Source organism: Myotis yumanensis, unplaced genomic scaffold (genome assembly GCF_028538775.1).
Source record: "Myotis yumanensis isolate MYYU_CA2020_CCGP unplaced genomic scaffold, mMyoYum1.0.hap1 SCAF_2, whole genome shotgun sequence".
NCBI classification, from domain to species: domain Eukaryota; kingdom Metazoa; phylum Chordata; class Mammalia; order Chiroptera; family Vespertilionidae; genus Myotis; species Myotis yumanensis.
In genome coordinates this window covers 36,264,382-36,280,223 of record NW_027223753.1, presented here as the reverse complement: position 1 = coordinate 36,280,223, position 15,842 = coordinate 36,264,382, and the positions used below count along the sequence as shown (strand labels likewise).

The window sequence follows — 15,842 nt, the reverse complement described above, 5'->3', positions numbered from 1 at the left end:
GTGGTCATACGTAGTCAAATTGATTCACTTCTTTTCCTTTTTTGCCTAAGGAACTAGCCTTGGTCTGCTGAATTTCTGCAAGTTCTTTATTTGACAAAGTCTCTTACTATCTTTTAATGGACAAATGCAGAAATTTGGGTCATATATCAATGTGGTTAAGGAATTATTAACTGGCTAAATAGTGTTAACCATAAATACTTATCAATCTGAATGGCATAGTCTAGATTCTTAATCTTATTCTGTTCAACATTTTTATTAATGATTTGGATGTGAACATTTGTGACACAATGATGAAATCTGTAGTATGAAATGAAGAAAAGTGACCGTTGCATCTGCTAGATCAAAGAATCAATACTCAAAAGACAGAATCAAATTAGAATAATCAACTAAATCTAACATGATGCTGTATAGTGATATATAGTTCAACATTTGTGTTCAAAAAGATCCAAACTACTGAATGATCTGTTATAGGAAAAAAGCCATAACAAGAAACAAGCTAATGTAATCTCAGGCTGCACTATTAGAAATGTCGAAATTGGAGAGGGGTTGGAGATTACACGCTGCAGGCTGAATAGATCAATAACACAGTTCATCTCAATTAGCATGCACTGAGCACCTATTATGTGCCAGACCACACTTGAAATACTGTTTTTAGCTCCAGTTCCAAGCACAAGATTCATTTCACATCTTAACATTTCTAACAGAAAATAACCAAGAAAGTAAGATGTCTAGAAGTTTTTACTTATAAAAGATAAAAAGCAACTTAGAAAAACTTATTCTGTAGATAATTATAATAATACCTAACATTTACTTAGCGCTTATGTGTGGCAGTCATCAGGACGTGTCCCTTGTATCTCCCATCAAGAAAGATCCAATTGCTAGGCATGCAGTTAGCTCCCAGCTCCCAGCTGCAGTCCCCCAGGAACCCTAGCTATCAAGCTGAGATCACCCTCTTTCTGGGCAGCCCAAGCCAATGACTGATCACAGCACCAGTACTAACAAAAGGCCATTTCTATCAAAAGCATGACTCGTCTAATGAAAAATTTTGCTCCAGAGTCTTCAGTCAGTCTGAGATGCTCCCTGCCCATTCTGTTTCCTCCCATCTTTCCTTTCATAGGAGTCCTCCGCCTCTCCCATATACTTCTTGCATTTCTGTCTTGAAATCTGCTTCCAAGAACTCAAATTGGCACAGCTGGTGTCAGAAGTGAACTGAGAAAACAGAAGGTAAGATGGAGTTTGGAAACTAGATCACTTACTATCCAACTGGCAAGGAGAATCTCATCCTGGGTGGAATATACAGCATGGACAGTCCCTGACACAAGCTGGTGACCCAAATGCTAAAATTTCTTGGGAAAAGTGCTAAAACCTTCTTGGGAGAATGTTCCCAGAAAAGGAACACTCTGAACAGTGTAATGATTCCAGTATTTGCAAAGTGTGAGGGAACAATGCATACAAGAATAATGGAATAGGCTGGCTGTGGTGTTGCAGTGACTCCCTCAAGGAGGCAGCTAACAAACAAATGGAAACTAAGTGTGAAGGCCACAGGGCTCTCCAGTGGCTCAGAGAGGTCTTTATCACTTACAGTGGGAGAATGTGAAAAGATGAAGAGCGAACCCAGGATAGTTAAAGAATACAATGCTTCAAAAATAAATGCTCAGTCAAGGCAGATCTGTTATGCTAAGGTCAGGGTCCTAGACTGGAAAACATGGAAGCCTATTAGATGAAATAGGAACATCTAAAATGGCTGCCCCCCAAGATTTTGATTCTCCAGATCCTCTGACCCCTCAGGGATTGCAGGGATAATATTAGCACTTCCCACTCTGCAGGAACATACTTCAAAGACCTCTCACCTACAAGGCAACAAGAGCTCCGCTTAGGATATGCCTCCCACCTCCATTCCTGCTTGCCAGGATAACTAATGTTAATCCTCCCAAAGGTTAACATTAATGGTGCTGCTTAATATATACAATCAACACAAGGCAAGAATGGATAAGCACAAGGCTGAGAGTGGCTGCCTCAATAAAAAGCTTCTATCCCTTGCTTAATTCCTGAACCTGAGACTGTTTTCAGATCCAGACCCACTGACAAAAAAAAGATGGCTAAGGAGTAAGGACCCTGCAACACAATAGCATATACATATTTCCCCATATTCTTCCCCAAAAGAACCTATGGCTATTTACTCAGGTTACTATATAGTGGAAAAGTAAAATACCGAGACATCTGAAGAACTACTGATCACAGAGTCTGAGATGACACTGATATCTGGAGACTGGAACATCATTATGGCCCTATTACTAGGGAAGGAATACAGAAATAAACAATAAATGGAGTCCTGGCCAAAGTCTAGCTTACAGCCGATCCACTGATCCACAAACCCACCCAACAGTCATTTTCCCAGTCCCTGAATATATATGGGACTGGCATACTTGGTGGCTAGGATGACCCCCACCTTGGATCCTTGGCCTGTGGAATAAGCGCTATCATAGGGAAAAGGCCAAGTGAAACCTGGTGTCTCCCCACTTTCTGGCCAAAATAAAAAATCCAAGGTAGTATTGTGTAGAGGGTGGAGGTAAAAGGAATGGCAGAGATTAGTGCTCTCCTTAAGTATATTAAAGATGGAGAGGTAGTGGTACCTTCCATGTGTTTAATTCACCAGTCTGGCCTCTGCAGAAACCAGCTTTATTCTGGAGAATGACTAAGACTACTGCAAGTTCAACTAAGTAGTAGCCATGACCATAAAGATGGGGGCCGAAGCTTATCTCACTAACCTACTTCTTCTAAGTTTCCCATCAGGAAGAGAGGTCCATGGAAGCCTGAAGGAGCTGCTCTCAGAAAATGTTTAGAGACACAGATCCATAAAGAACAGAAAATGGACTGTGGTAGTCACTTGGATCTCCCTCCAAAAAAGAACTTGCATTTGACTGCAAGGAGTAGTTAGCTAACAACTTCTAGCTGCAGCATGTTCAGAATTCATCTCAACCTTCTAGTCCAGGCCATACTCTCCTTGGGCAGCTCTTGGAATAACTAAACATGGTGGGTATATTAGAATCTGGCCATTCTTCCCGATGCAAGACTCCTCTAACAGGCAATTTTCTAGCTGTTCAACTTATTGGGTTGGCTGAGATTTTTTTATTTCAGATCCATATTGCATACTGAGACTCTCTGATCAATTTGGCTTCCTTTTCTTCCCCAGGCATTCCATTCTATCCCCCACATAATCTCTTGCACTTCTAATGTGTTGCTTCCCAGGGGACCTACAGCAATGTATTATGTAATTAACTCCTTAGAAGATTCATCTCATTTAACCCACTAAAGTAGAGTTGTTATTCACATTTTACAGATGAGAAAACGGAGGCACTGAAAAGTTAACTAATTTGCCCAAGATCACACAGTAAAAGCAATGGAATTAAAATTTGAGCTCAGGCAGTATGACTTCAAAGTCTTCACTTTTAGTCACCATACTAGTTAAAACAAGATATTATCTTGTCATCCTCAGATATTAAGATGAGAGTAATTATTCTGTATAATTTTAGAGAGCAAAACAACAAAAGGATAGCTGTGAGAGAAAAGCAGACTTTTGGCTAAATATAAAGCTATTTTCTAATAATTAGCAATAACCAACACTAGAATGAGGTCCTTTAGGAAGTAAGCAGGGCCTATCACCTAAGGTTGAGACTTTATTAAGTATTATGTGGGAGAAAAGGGTTCCTCAGCCAATAAGTTTGGGTAATACACTGCTGAACAAAATTAACCAAGTTCCTTTATTTTTACTCCTCCATTTTAAAAATACTAATGTGTATTTGCAAAACCCAAATTCATTAGATTAAAGAACACTTCCTTCGTTCTGGTGTAGAATGATTTCTTCCCAAAGTCAAGACTCACTGAAGTTAAGACTCCAGAAAAAGCTAACAAGGACAATTTTCTAGCTGTTCAACAATTTCCCAGACAGATTATGTAAAGACATAATCTGTCTATGTGTCAATATTAGCATCTCCAATACCTTGAGGATGGAAGACTATGTAAAAGTTTTCACAGTAAAATTCATCTCCACAGAGTAATGCTGACCTCATCGGCTGAGGAGAGCAGGACAAAATCGAGGTGGTGGGAAGATGGCCCCTTCTCCTATCAAATGCAAAGACCACTCTGATGAGAAGTCCAAGGATCGCTCTAAAGATACAGGGGCCACCAAGGAGAAGGGGCCACCAAGGAGCCGAGCGAGAAGGATCATGGCAGGGATAAAAAGAGGCACAGCGCTTCCAGTGGTAGCAGCAGCATCAAGTCTCGGTCCAACTCTACCTCCAGCTCTGGCTCCAGGACTAGCACTGGCTCAAGCAGCAGCTCTAGCGCTTCATCAGCATCAAGCCGCTCAGGAAGTTCCAGCAAATCCCGAAGCTCCAGTTCGGTCACCCCCACGGATAAAGAGAAGGTCACGCTCCCCACGGTATCGGCGATCCCGCCACCACCATAGGAGCTGCTCCAGCTCCAATTCCTCCCGATAAACAAGCCACCAAAGCTCTGCCCCGAAACTTATATCGCATCCAACTCAGTTCTGTCACTTTTCTAGCTGAACGACAGTCAGTAGGAAACAAATCCTCACTCGGGGGCAGGCTTCCAAAGGAGCATTGAGACGTTTCCTCTGAAGGCCAAGTTTGGCTGCAGAAGTGTTGATTTGGGGTTGTGCCTATGAAGATGCTCTCCAGTTTCCTGGCTAGAAAGTTCCCACGTTTCCAGTCTCTGAGAGTCAGTTTAGTGGCAGAGCCAACCGGAACAGAGCAGGGTTCCAGGTGGCAGTGCCACCCAGCCTGGGAGCACATTTTTCCATTCCATAGATGACCTAGGGCCAGTCTAGTAGCCTGAGGATCCTTCAGGAAAAGGCATGCTTTTGTGCAGCCGCTGTTCCTATTAACCTGGCCATGCTCCCCTGCTTGAGTTCTTCTGACCTCTAGAGTTAAACATCCCATGTTAGATGCTGTAAATGGTTCTGTTCTCACATGTACATATACATTCACCCATATGGCACATCTCCTTTTTCTCTAAAATTGGTGAGCAAATATGAGAGCTCTGCAAGGTCATCACAGACCTTCTCCCCCTTCGTGGTGGTCTTTGGGATTACCTTGGCAACATGTACATTGCTTTTTCGGCTATTATTGTACAGTCAGTACTATGGATTTTGTTTTGAATTTTTTTGTAACTGTAGCATTTTAGATAATGTGTTTATACTTTGTTGTGTAGAGTAAAATAATTGTGTTGAATAAAATCTAGGATTAGAATACAAAAAAAAAAAAAGCATCTCCATAAAAGGGAGCGTGGGAAGTGAGGGCATATGCTGGGGGGGGGGGGGGGGGGGGGGGTGGCAGCCGGGAAAAGGTCAGTGGGGGGAAAAGGAGACTTATGGAATACTTTAAACAATAAAGAATTTAAATTTTAAAAAAAGGGAGGGGATGTCTCTTTACCATCTGCCCTTCCCAGATGTATGTTTCTACAGAGATTACACTTTGATTAAAATTCAGTTTTTATTATTAAAAAAAATCAATCAATAAATAAAGTGTAGCTCATGCTTTTTTAATGCAAAATATGCCCTCCTTTGCTTTATCAACAAACTGTGAAGATCTATAATAACTGATCCCATTTTAATTACTGAATTCCGACTTTATGAGCAATATAAAAGCTTTATTCCAAGTGCTACTGGTGACCTGGCTATCCTATCCTATCTGACATAATCCTATATAATAAAACCCTAATATGCAAATCGACTGAACATGGAACAACTGATCACTATTACGCACACTGACCACCAGGGGGCAGATGCTCAATGCAGGAGCTGCCCCCTGGTGGTGCAGGCAGGCAGTAAGGAGCAAGGGGTCCAGGACTGCGAGGGGTCCGGACTGCAAGAAGGATGTCTGACTGCCAGGGGGATCGGGCCTAAGTTGGCAGGCAGACATCTCCCAAGGGCTCCTGGACTGCAACTGGGCTGAGGGACCGCCCCCCGCCCCCCCAGTGCACAAATGTCGTGCACCCGGCCTCTAGTTTTCATATAACACATCTCTACATGCATTTTTTTCTCAAACACATATACACACTATCACCAAAAAAAAAAAAAAAAAAGCACAAAAGGGACTAATAGAGAAAGAAGAGGCCTCAGCAACAAGCTATTCATTCATCCAGCTAACTTCCAGAATTTCTGTTTTTATTCAGAAATATATTTCCTTTATTACACAAAAAACTTTTATATAAATTACAATCCCTTGGTCTTAGTTCTTCTATCGTCCTTAGCCACCATCTAGTAGAGCACATTGCTACCACCCTCACCCCCACCCCCACCCTCATTCTGTTACTTCATTAATGACATTTACTCACCATTGCCTGGAGTTGTCTACATGTTATTTATCTTTTCATTCACTACTTTTTTAGAAACATTGAATAGAATACTAACTGTTAAAGGGGATGTAAACATCTAGTCCACCACTCATTTTCAGATCAGAGAAATGAGGTCCAGAGATCAGTTATTGCATTTTTCTAATAATAGCAAAGCAGGCATTTTTATCTGCTTCAAAACTACCAGTATATGGTGTATTTTACCACAATAAAAATATTTTTAAATACCAGCCCTAACCAGTTTGGCTCAGTGGATAGAGCGTCAGCCTGCGGACTTAAAGGTCCCAGGTTCAATTCTGGCCAAGGACATGTACCTTGGTTGCGGGCACATCCCCAGTAGGAAGTGTGCAAGAGGCAGCTGATCAGTATTTCTCTCTCATCGATGTTTCTAACTCTCCATCCCTCTCTTCCTCTCTGTAAAAAATCAATAAAATATAAAATCTATTAAATACCAGTATATGAAGCTGAAGTTTCTCAAGTACACACACACACACACACACACCTTTTTCTTATACAAAATGCTACATGCAAATATCCACCAAAGTCAATCAACTAATTTTGTGCTCTCCTAATATGAATATTTCATCAAGCAGTATGGAAAATCCTAAAATGAAACAAATACAGAACACATCGGGAGGTTCACAAGATGAAAAAGAATGTGGATTTTATAGGAAGAGCTATATGGTTTGACACAGATGTGGGTTCCCAAGACTCTCAGTTCTTTCAGCTGTAAAATAGGCATAACACTATGGATACTATAGGGTCATTTTAAGAATTAGAAATAACATACGTGACACACCTAGCAGAAGGTAGCACATTGTTGACAAAGCTTGTATATTACACAAGAAATACAAGGTCAAAGAAATCAAGAAAAACTTCATAAACCTGGAATCTTGGAAGGATTGGGTAGTGGAACATGCTGAAACAGGAATGAGGAATGATCAGGTTAGAACCAAATCATGAAGGGCTACACCATATTAAAGAATCAGCCTTAAAAAAAAAATCAACCTTATTTTTTTTAGACATTGAGCAGAAATGTCTAAGAATGACCTAAATAAAACCACAACAATTAACCTCAGCTGCTAATTTTTTTAAAAGCCTATGGGCAATTATTACATCACCAGAATCACAAAAAGGTTAGATGATATATTTTGAAGTTTTAAGGTTTTTCTCAAACTCAAAGTATTTTACTTCAATTACTTTTTAGGGGTTGTTTTTCATGTTCAATTGAAAACTAAAAATGGATATTAGAGTTTACATAAACCCTGACAGAATAATTTCAAAATATTTTCATACTGCTTGCTTTTTATTTTAATAAAGATAATTTTGAGACAGGTCTGCTGTGCTTTGAAACAATAGTAATTAAAAATATATACCATTTACTCTTTATTCATTTTAATAAAAGGAATGCTGGCAGATACTACCAAACAATCCTAAGAGGTAGAAAAGAACCATATTACAAATAGAAATGCATACCTTTTCATTAATCCCAGCAAAAAGACTCCAGAACTGCTGAATTCTTTTTTAACTTTATATTGAAATTACGGCATCCAAACCAACTAGAAGGCTGTATAACAAACTAGTGGAAGCCTTTCAGCTCACTCAGTTCAAAGTTACTATTAAAGGATCTAAAAGTGATCAAATCAAGTGGGAAAACACTTTAGGTGATCCACTGTGTGTAGAATGAAGGTCCAAAACTTGTACTTTATTAACTCAAACATGGTTCCCTGCAGTACTTACTATTTTGAAATAACTTTAGAAACATTAGCAAGTCATTATTGTTGACTCTGAACTATGTTCTACAAAAATCTCACAAAAAGCTTTAATGCCTTGATTGGAAACAAACAATAGGGACCATACTACATTAAGAATAAAGAGCAATGACTAAACGTTATGTACATAGAATTACATATCATGGAGAGGTAATAGCAATCGCTAAAATCTGTCAGTCTAATACTTAGAAACATTAATAGCTAAATATACAACTGGACTCTAACTTTTTAGAAATATTTCAGCAGCTAAAGGAAAACTAAAACTAAGGCTTACAATTGCCTTTTCTTAAACAATATTCTTAGAATACAACCTTTTATAGTTAAAGCCCCTAGACCACTATTCCCATGATCGCCCAATATGGTTGACCAGTTTCACTGAGTTCTGGCTATGAATGATGGTTATGGTGATGAATGGATAAATAAAATGTGTCACATCCATACAATGGGATATTATTTGACAATAAAAAGAAATTAAGTACTGATACATGCTGTAACATGGATGAACACTGAAAACATTATGCTAAAGTAAAAGAAGCCAGTAACATATTGTGTGATTCCACTTATAGAATAGATATGCGAATCCACAGAGGCAGAAAGTACATTGATGGTTGCTTAAGGGCAGGTAAGACTGAGGGGATGATCTGGGAAGTGGCTGCTAATGGGAATGGGTTTCTTTTTAGAGAGATGAAAATGTCTAAAATTAGATAGTGATGATGTTTGCACAATTCTGTGACTAACCAGCCACTGAAGTGTATACTTTAAATGAGTACACTGTATAGTATGTGAATTATATCTCAATAAAGGTATTACCAAAAATAGAGCCTTATGTAATACTTTAAACAAAAAAAAAAATTGAGCCTTTCCTAATACTCTAAATTTAATTGAAATATATGTAATTCTTCACATTTTACAGCCTCTTTACAGTTAATATTATTTCAAACTGCCAGAAAAACCCAAGGCTGAATATACCCAAACTTTCCCTAATTTATGAAAAATTCTGGACTCATCTTATCATTTTCTTTTATCTTACTTCCTAAGGCTCCTTCCTCTGAAAGGTAATAAATTTCCATTTAAAATTAATTAATATTTTTAAATCTAGGGAATGGATTTACTACTTCTATATTTTTTAAAAATGCAACAAAACTACCATCATAGATATTTAAAAAGCATATCCTTAAGGGTATGTCATCATAAATAATAAGAAAAGAGAAAAGATAACAAATCACTATAGAATTTCCAACTAAAGAAACTATGATAGCCAAAAGCCTAGGTCCAGAAAAGTATGTTTTAAGCTTAAATAAACAAATGTATGGATGTTAAACTAAAAGACAATTAACAGAAAAAAATTTAAGACGACTTTAAAAATAGTTCTGCAATATAAAATCCTAAATGCCTCAAGATCCCCATTAACATTCATTAAGTTCTCCTTTTCCCTTACCCAATATGAATTTGATGCCTTTTCTTGATTTCAACATGTCCATAGAGATTTCCTCATCTTTACCTATTTTATTAAAGGCTCTCAAAAAGTATTTCATAAGTACAAAACATTATATATTGTTCTAATTTTTCCAATAGTTCAGTTCTATAAATAGGCTATTTACAGTAATTCAAAAGAAAAAAATTTGTAAATACTACTTAATTTGCATAATTGGAATTATTTTATAAATAGCATTTTTAATTATTTTATTAAATGTATTTAGTATCATAAAGTATAAGATTTTCTATTAACTATACAACTAAAATACTAACTACTGACACCTTGATTCCTCCTTAATTTAGCAATCTCTAATACTTTAAAATGGTCATAATGATTTTATTTCTTAGTAGTAAACTGTATAAATAAATAATGATCTTTCAGGCTCTTTCAAAGAGAAGTAAACTAGAAGCATATTTTCTACTTCCAGAGTAATAATGACTTACTGGGACTGCTGGGACTAAATCATAGCTCTGATTTATACATCATATCATTTAATCCTTACAATAATCCATAAGGTGGGTATTATCAGCTTCATTTTGTAGAAGAGAAAATTGAGGCTTAAATTGTGCCTTTGCAACTAGTCTTTGTCAAGCACATAACAAGTACCAAATAAAAGTTTACTGAATGAAATGTATAGTGGTAACTTAGCAACAGAGAAAGAAATTGGATCATCTCCACTCATTTCTGTCTTTCTAAGGAGTTTATATAAAAGTATCACTTAGCTCTGGCTCAATGGATAGAGCATCAGCCTGTGGACTAAAGGGTCCCAGGTTTGATTCCGGTTAAGGGCACATGCCAGGGTTGTGGGCTCAATCCCCAGTTGGGGGCGTGCAGGAGGCAGCAGATCAATGATTCTCTCTCATCATAGATGTTTCTCTCTCTCTCTCCCTCTCCCTTCCTCTCTAAAATCAATTTTAAAAATAAAATAAATAAAACTATCACTTACCAGGCAATATATATAATTACCTCCTTAAAGAATAAAACACTGAATCAGGAATTAGAAGAGGAAAGATCATATATAAAAATTATTAATATTCTTACAGGCAAGCTACTACATTAAACATAGAAGTTTTAACAAGAGATCTAGCATATTCCACTCAATTACAACACCTGTCTGACCCTACCTTATAACAGTTAACTAAATATGTCCTGCTTCTACAATTAGCTAGTTGCTAGCAGAGACCTTGGTCATTACTGTATTTCTCAGAACACCTAAGAATGCACCTGGCACTTAAAATTAATAGCTAAAATTTGCCCGGCCAGTGTGGTTCAGTGGTTGAGCGTGGACCTATGAGCTAGGAGGTCATGGATTGATTTCCAATCAGGGCACATGCCTGGGTTGCAGGCTCGATCAATGATTCTCTTTCGTCGTTGATGCTTCTCTCTCTCTCCCCCTCTCCCTTCATCTCTGAAATCAATAAAATTGTAAATTTTTTTTAAAAGCTAAAATTTTATAACTATCTTTTACAGGTTACAAATTTTTTCAGATATACTTACCCTAAAAATATTGCAAGATAAGTATAACTATCTGCATTTTACAGACAATAACATTGCAGTCCAAGGAGATGAGAACCAAAGTAAATGGCCAGGTATTCTTTTATAACAACACAGCTACCACAAAAGGCTCTCAAATGTTTGTTAACTGAATCAGCTGTCCCTTGAAATATCTTTTCTCTAAGATTAAAACACCACTATATGTTGCTAAGAGAAATGACTATATTGCCACTTAAGACTGATTGGTAGTTTAACTAGAAAACAGACACCATACTTTCATTCAGCTTGCCAAGGTTAGTTAACTTTAAACTTATTATATCAGTGATTTCTCAAACTGTGATAGAACTAAGCATAGGGGAGCTTGATAATAAGATCCTTGGGCCATCATCATTCTCAGAAATTCTTTTTTAATTATTATATTGATTTTAGAGGGAGGAAGAGAGACAGAGACTGACTTTGATCTGTTATTCCACTTATACATTCATTGGTTGATTCTAGTATTGGGGGGCGGGGGGGAGGGTAGAACCCACAACCTTGGCATATCGGGACAATGCTTTAACAAACTGAGCTACCAGGCCAGGGCCCTAGAAATTCTGATTCAAGGGGCCAGAATCTGCATCTTTTAATAAGGATCCTCAGCTGATTCTAAAGTTGGTAGTCTTTAGGGACACACTGAGAAAAACTGGATTGGACTTTTTAAAACCTAATTTAATCTACAGAAAAACATTTTTAATCAAGCCAATTTTTTACCATTATAAATATTTGAGCAAAATCTTACAAAAACAATATAAGGGTACTGCATGTAACAGGATAGGTCCTCAAAAAACATTTCCTACACCAAACCTCCCTAGACTTCAGGAGCTTCTCTTGCTGCACAGGTGGTAAAAAGTCAGGGGTCTTTTAGGTAGTTACCCATGTTATTCTGTTTTTATTGATGAACTCAACTATGATTACAACAAAATTTAGTAAAACATTTTTATAGGTCTTATTCAAATGCCTGTATGCTAAACAGTAAAACGGAATAGTCTTTTATCTTTGAACCTAATATGCAGAATAATTTAAAAATTACCAACAGTATAAACCCAACATTTACACTTTAAATGACCATCAAAATGTACCATGAGATTATAGGTCACCTTTCCCCCATTATTAAATATTTATGGAGAATCCATACAGTGCCTTTCTGTACTTTCCAAGTTTTCAACAATAAGCATATTTGCTTTTTCATGTTTATAAAAGTTTTAGAAGTCCTTAACCATCCTACATCCTTCACATCCATAATAAGAACACAAGAACAACTTTTAACCGCATTTATCAGAAACCATAAACACGATACATCTGGCAAAGGGCAGTACACTGTAACCACTAGTCACTAACTTTTCTATGACATGAATACCAGGACATATCATCCAACTTCTGACATTTAGAATATGTCCCATGTCCGCCGGGTATCTGAGATTAGGACGGCACGACTTTTAAAAACCCTCCCGTCATCCATTCTGTGGATCTAGTAGGTGGAACATCTCTGCACCAAGGGCTGAAGCATTAAAACACACTTACGGGCGGAGAAGAGGGAAACGACTTTGGTAAAAATACGTGTATGTGTATTTTTAAAAAAAATAATTGTGAGCGTTTCTCTAAGAAACATCGCAAAGCCGGGATGGAGCTTCCTCCAAGGCAGACCACGCTGCGAGACATGTAACAGAAGAAGGCAGGGATGAGCTGCCGGCAGGTGATGAAATTTCACCTCAAATAAGACGCAAAGGGTTCTTTTCAACCCATCAGATCGTAAATGACACTCCAGGGGCACCAGGGGCATCGGGGCTGACGGGGCCCAGCACCCCCATCACGCCGACCTCCCCCCCCCCCCCCGGCCTCCCGCCCTTCACCCCGACTCTGCGGGGCTGGGGCGGGGGGGCGGGGGGGGGGCCGCGGAAAAGCCGAGGCTGTGGGCAAACCGGCGTCCTCCGCAGCCTCGCGGGTGAGCGGGCAGGGCCGGGAGGAGAGGCTGCGCTCCGCCCGGGGCCAATCCGAGGGGCGCCAGCGCCCCGCCGGCCCCGGCTCCACACCGGGCGGCGCCGGAACCGAGGCCGGGCCAGGGCTGCTCGGCGGCGCGGGGCCTAGTCGCCCCTCACGCGCCTCCTGCCCGCTCGGGGACAGCGGGGGAAAGGCGGAGGCCCCAGCCGCGGGTTTGGGGGGGTTGGGGGGGAGTGGGTGGCCGCAGGGGCCGGACTCCCCGCCGCCCGGCTGGAGGGCTGCCGCCCTGGCCATCGCGGAGGCCGAGGCCGGCGAGCCCGGGACGCGCCGCGCACACTCACCTCGAGCCGCGGCCGCCGTCGCCTCAGCATGGCCCGGGGGGGGTCGTCCCCGAGCCCGCAGCCTCCTCCGGAGGGCACCGGCGCTGCCCCGGCGCCGCCGCGAAGCTTCCCGCTGTGGCCGAAGGGGCTGTGGCCGCCGCCGCTGCTGCTGAGGCCCAGCACCCGCCGAGCCGCATCGGGCTCCCGGGCCGCCGCCGCCGCGCGGAGAGCGGAGGAGCTCGGCGCAGCGGGGGTCGGGGGCGCCAGGCTGCGGCGGGACGACCGCGGTGCGGCAGGCGGGGAGCCTCGGCGGAGCCTCCAGCGTCGCCTTGGCTGCTCCTGCCGCCGGCGCCGCTGGGCCACAGCGCCCCCTGCCGCCCACGCCGGGCTACGGCGCGAGGACTGCGGCGCCGCTCAGGCACGAGCGGCGGGGAACGCGGGGAGCGCAGGGAGCACGGCGGGCGGCGGGCGGGGCGGGGCGCTCCCAGCTCGGCCACGGCCTCCCGCCCGCCCGCCCCGGGGACGCCTCCGGGAGGCGCGGAAGCCCCTGGATGCCTCCGGCACGGGTGCCCCCCTGGTCCCCGTCCTCAGCCCCGAGCACCTTTGCCCCTGTTCCTTCACCCCAGGAGGAGCAAGAACGTCCCTGGCCACCACTCGGACCCTCACCTGAGAGTAGGAGTGAGGGCATCCCCTCGCTTTTCCTCCCGGGGGACCCTTCAGTGTGTCTGGGTGTAAAAGAGTGACCGGCACCAGCCTTTTTACACACACACACACACACACACACACACACTCACGATCCTCTCCCAAAACAGGAGAAAGAGTTGTCTTTGACCTTAACTTTTTTTTTTGATCTACTGGGATTATTTACGGAAATTCCCAGCAGATACCAAACCTTAACCACTAAAACCGCCCCCATAATTAAAACCAATAATATTTTGAGCAAGAGAAGAAAACAGCCAACCGGTTGTCCTGAAATTCATGAACAATTTAAAGAACAGAACTATGCATCTTTTTCTACCTAATCCCCCTCCCCTATCTCCACCAGCTCTCCTCTTCCACCCGTGGCCACGCCTGCCAAGTCTCAGGTCAGGCCCCGAAGGGGGGCAATTGTTATCTAGGGGGGCTGGGGGATCATTCTGTGTAGATGCCCCATGCTCGATCCCACTCAGACTCTAGGGTGCAAACATCAGAGCCAAAAACAAAAGAAACAAAAGGACTGTTAGAGGAGAAGTAGGGAAAGAGAAATTCTCCGAATCCTCTTGTCCCCAATTTTCCCAAATACTAGTACGTTATTTTACCGTAGAGTAGTACGGTAAAATGAGCAGGGCCTTTGGTGGCGGACCCTAATGCTACCAATTCCAGCCTCTGTTGTGTTTTACTTTATGACCCTAGGCAAGTTAATTATTTCCACCCTCGGGGTTCTCATGCTGACCTTGCCAGTTATTGTGAAGACTGGAGATAATTTATGTAAAGGAACTGGCCGATAGAAGGTATTGAAATGTTGGTTTCAATTCTTGTTGGTTCCAAAACACCCTTGTTCCCACCTGCTTTCATTCTCTCTCTCTCTCTCTCTCTCTCTCTCTCTCTCTCTCTTTCCCTCCCTCCCTCCCTCCCTCCCTCCCTCTCTGTAAATGTATTCCCGTCAGAAGATGGGTGCATTGTTTTTCATCATCGTTGGTCTGGGTAAAATTTCCCTAATATAACATCCCTCCATTGAGGAATAATAGAACTTAATACATTAGATCCTCTGACATTCTGCTGCATAGCAGATGTCAGCATAGACCCAGTATATTTTTCTTTAAAAAAAAAATTATAAGGCAGGCTCACCTTACCCGAGGTTATGTCCTAATAATAAAAAATCTTAATGAGATAATTATATATGGTCTCCAGGAACTTTCAAGTAATAATTGAGCAGCCACCTTAGAGATAATGTAACCTAGCAGCTCTCTTCCAATCAATGAAAGCTGTTCTTGTGCAATCCTAAGTGTGCCTGCACCACCTCCCTCTGAGTCACATTCCCAAAAAATCACTACCCCCTTCTTATACCCAGAGAAACTGGTGCTCAGAGGGAAACTATGATTCATCCTCGCAACAACTCTATGAATTAAGTACTATACTGCCACCATTTCACATGTCAAATGCATCCAATCCAAGGAAAAGCTGAAAGTAAATCCTGAGATCCCTTCGGTGACCCATATGATACCCTAACAGTCCTTTCTGCAATATTCAGAAAATGCTGTAAGTTACATCTTGCTAAAAATCTTCAATCTAGAGAAATGGGCCCTTTAACTTAGATCAGTTTGACAAGTTAACATTATCACTGTGCTTTCCAAGCCTAGTTCACTACCACCAAAAAATCTGCGTTTGTTTAGGACTAATCATGCTATCCAGGGTGTAGCAACTACATGAAGATGATTCATTTGGCCC

The 15,842-nt window shown here is 41.5% G+C and overlaps 1 protein-coding gene across 3 annotated transcripts in view; it reads right to left on the bottom strand.

The window, feature by feature from the left end:
- The window catches only part of ZFYVE9 (zinc finger FYVE-type containing 9), a 120,915-nt gene extending 107,291 nt beyond the window's left edge, over window positions 1–13,624 (bottom strand). The window contains exon 1 of one of the 3 annotated variants that reach the window (XM_070405118.1): window positions 13,437–13,624. The gene's annotated coding sequence lies outside the window, so the exon portion shown is untranslated. The remainder of the gene's footprint in view (window positions 1–13,436) is intronic. The other 2 variants (XM_070405117.1, XM_070405119.1) reach the window with 2 other exon arrangements.
- Between the last annotated feature and the right edge of the window lie 2,218 nt (window positions 13,625–15,842).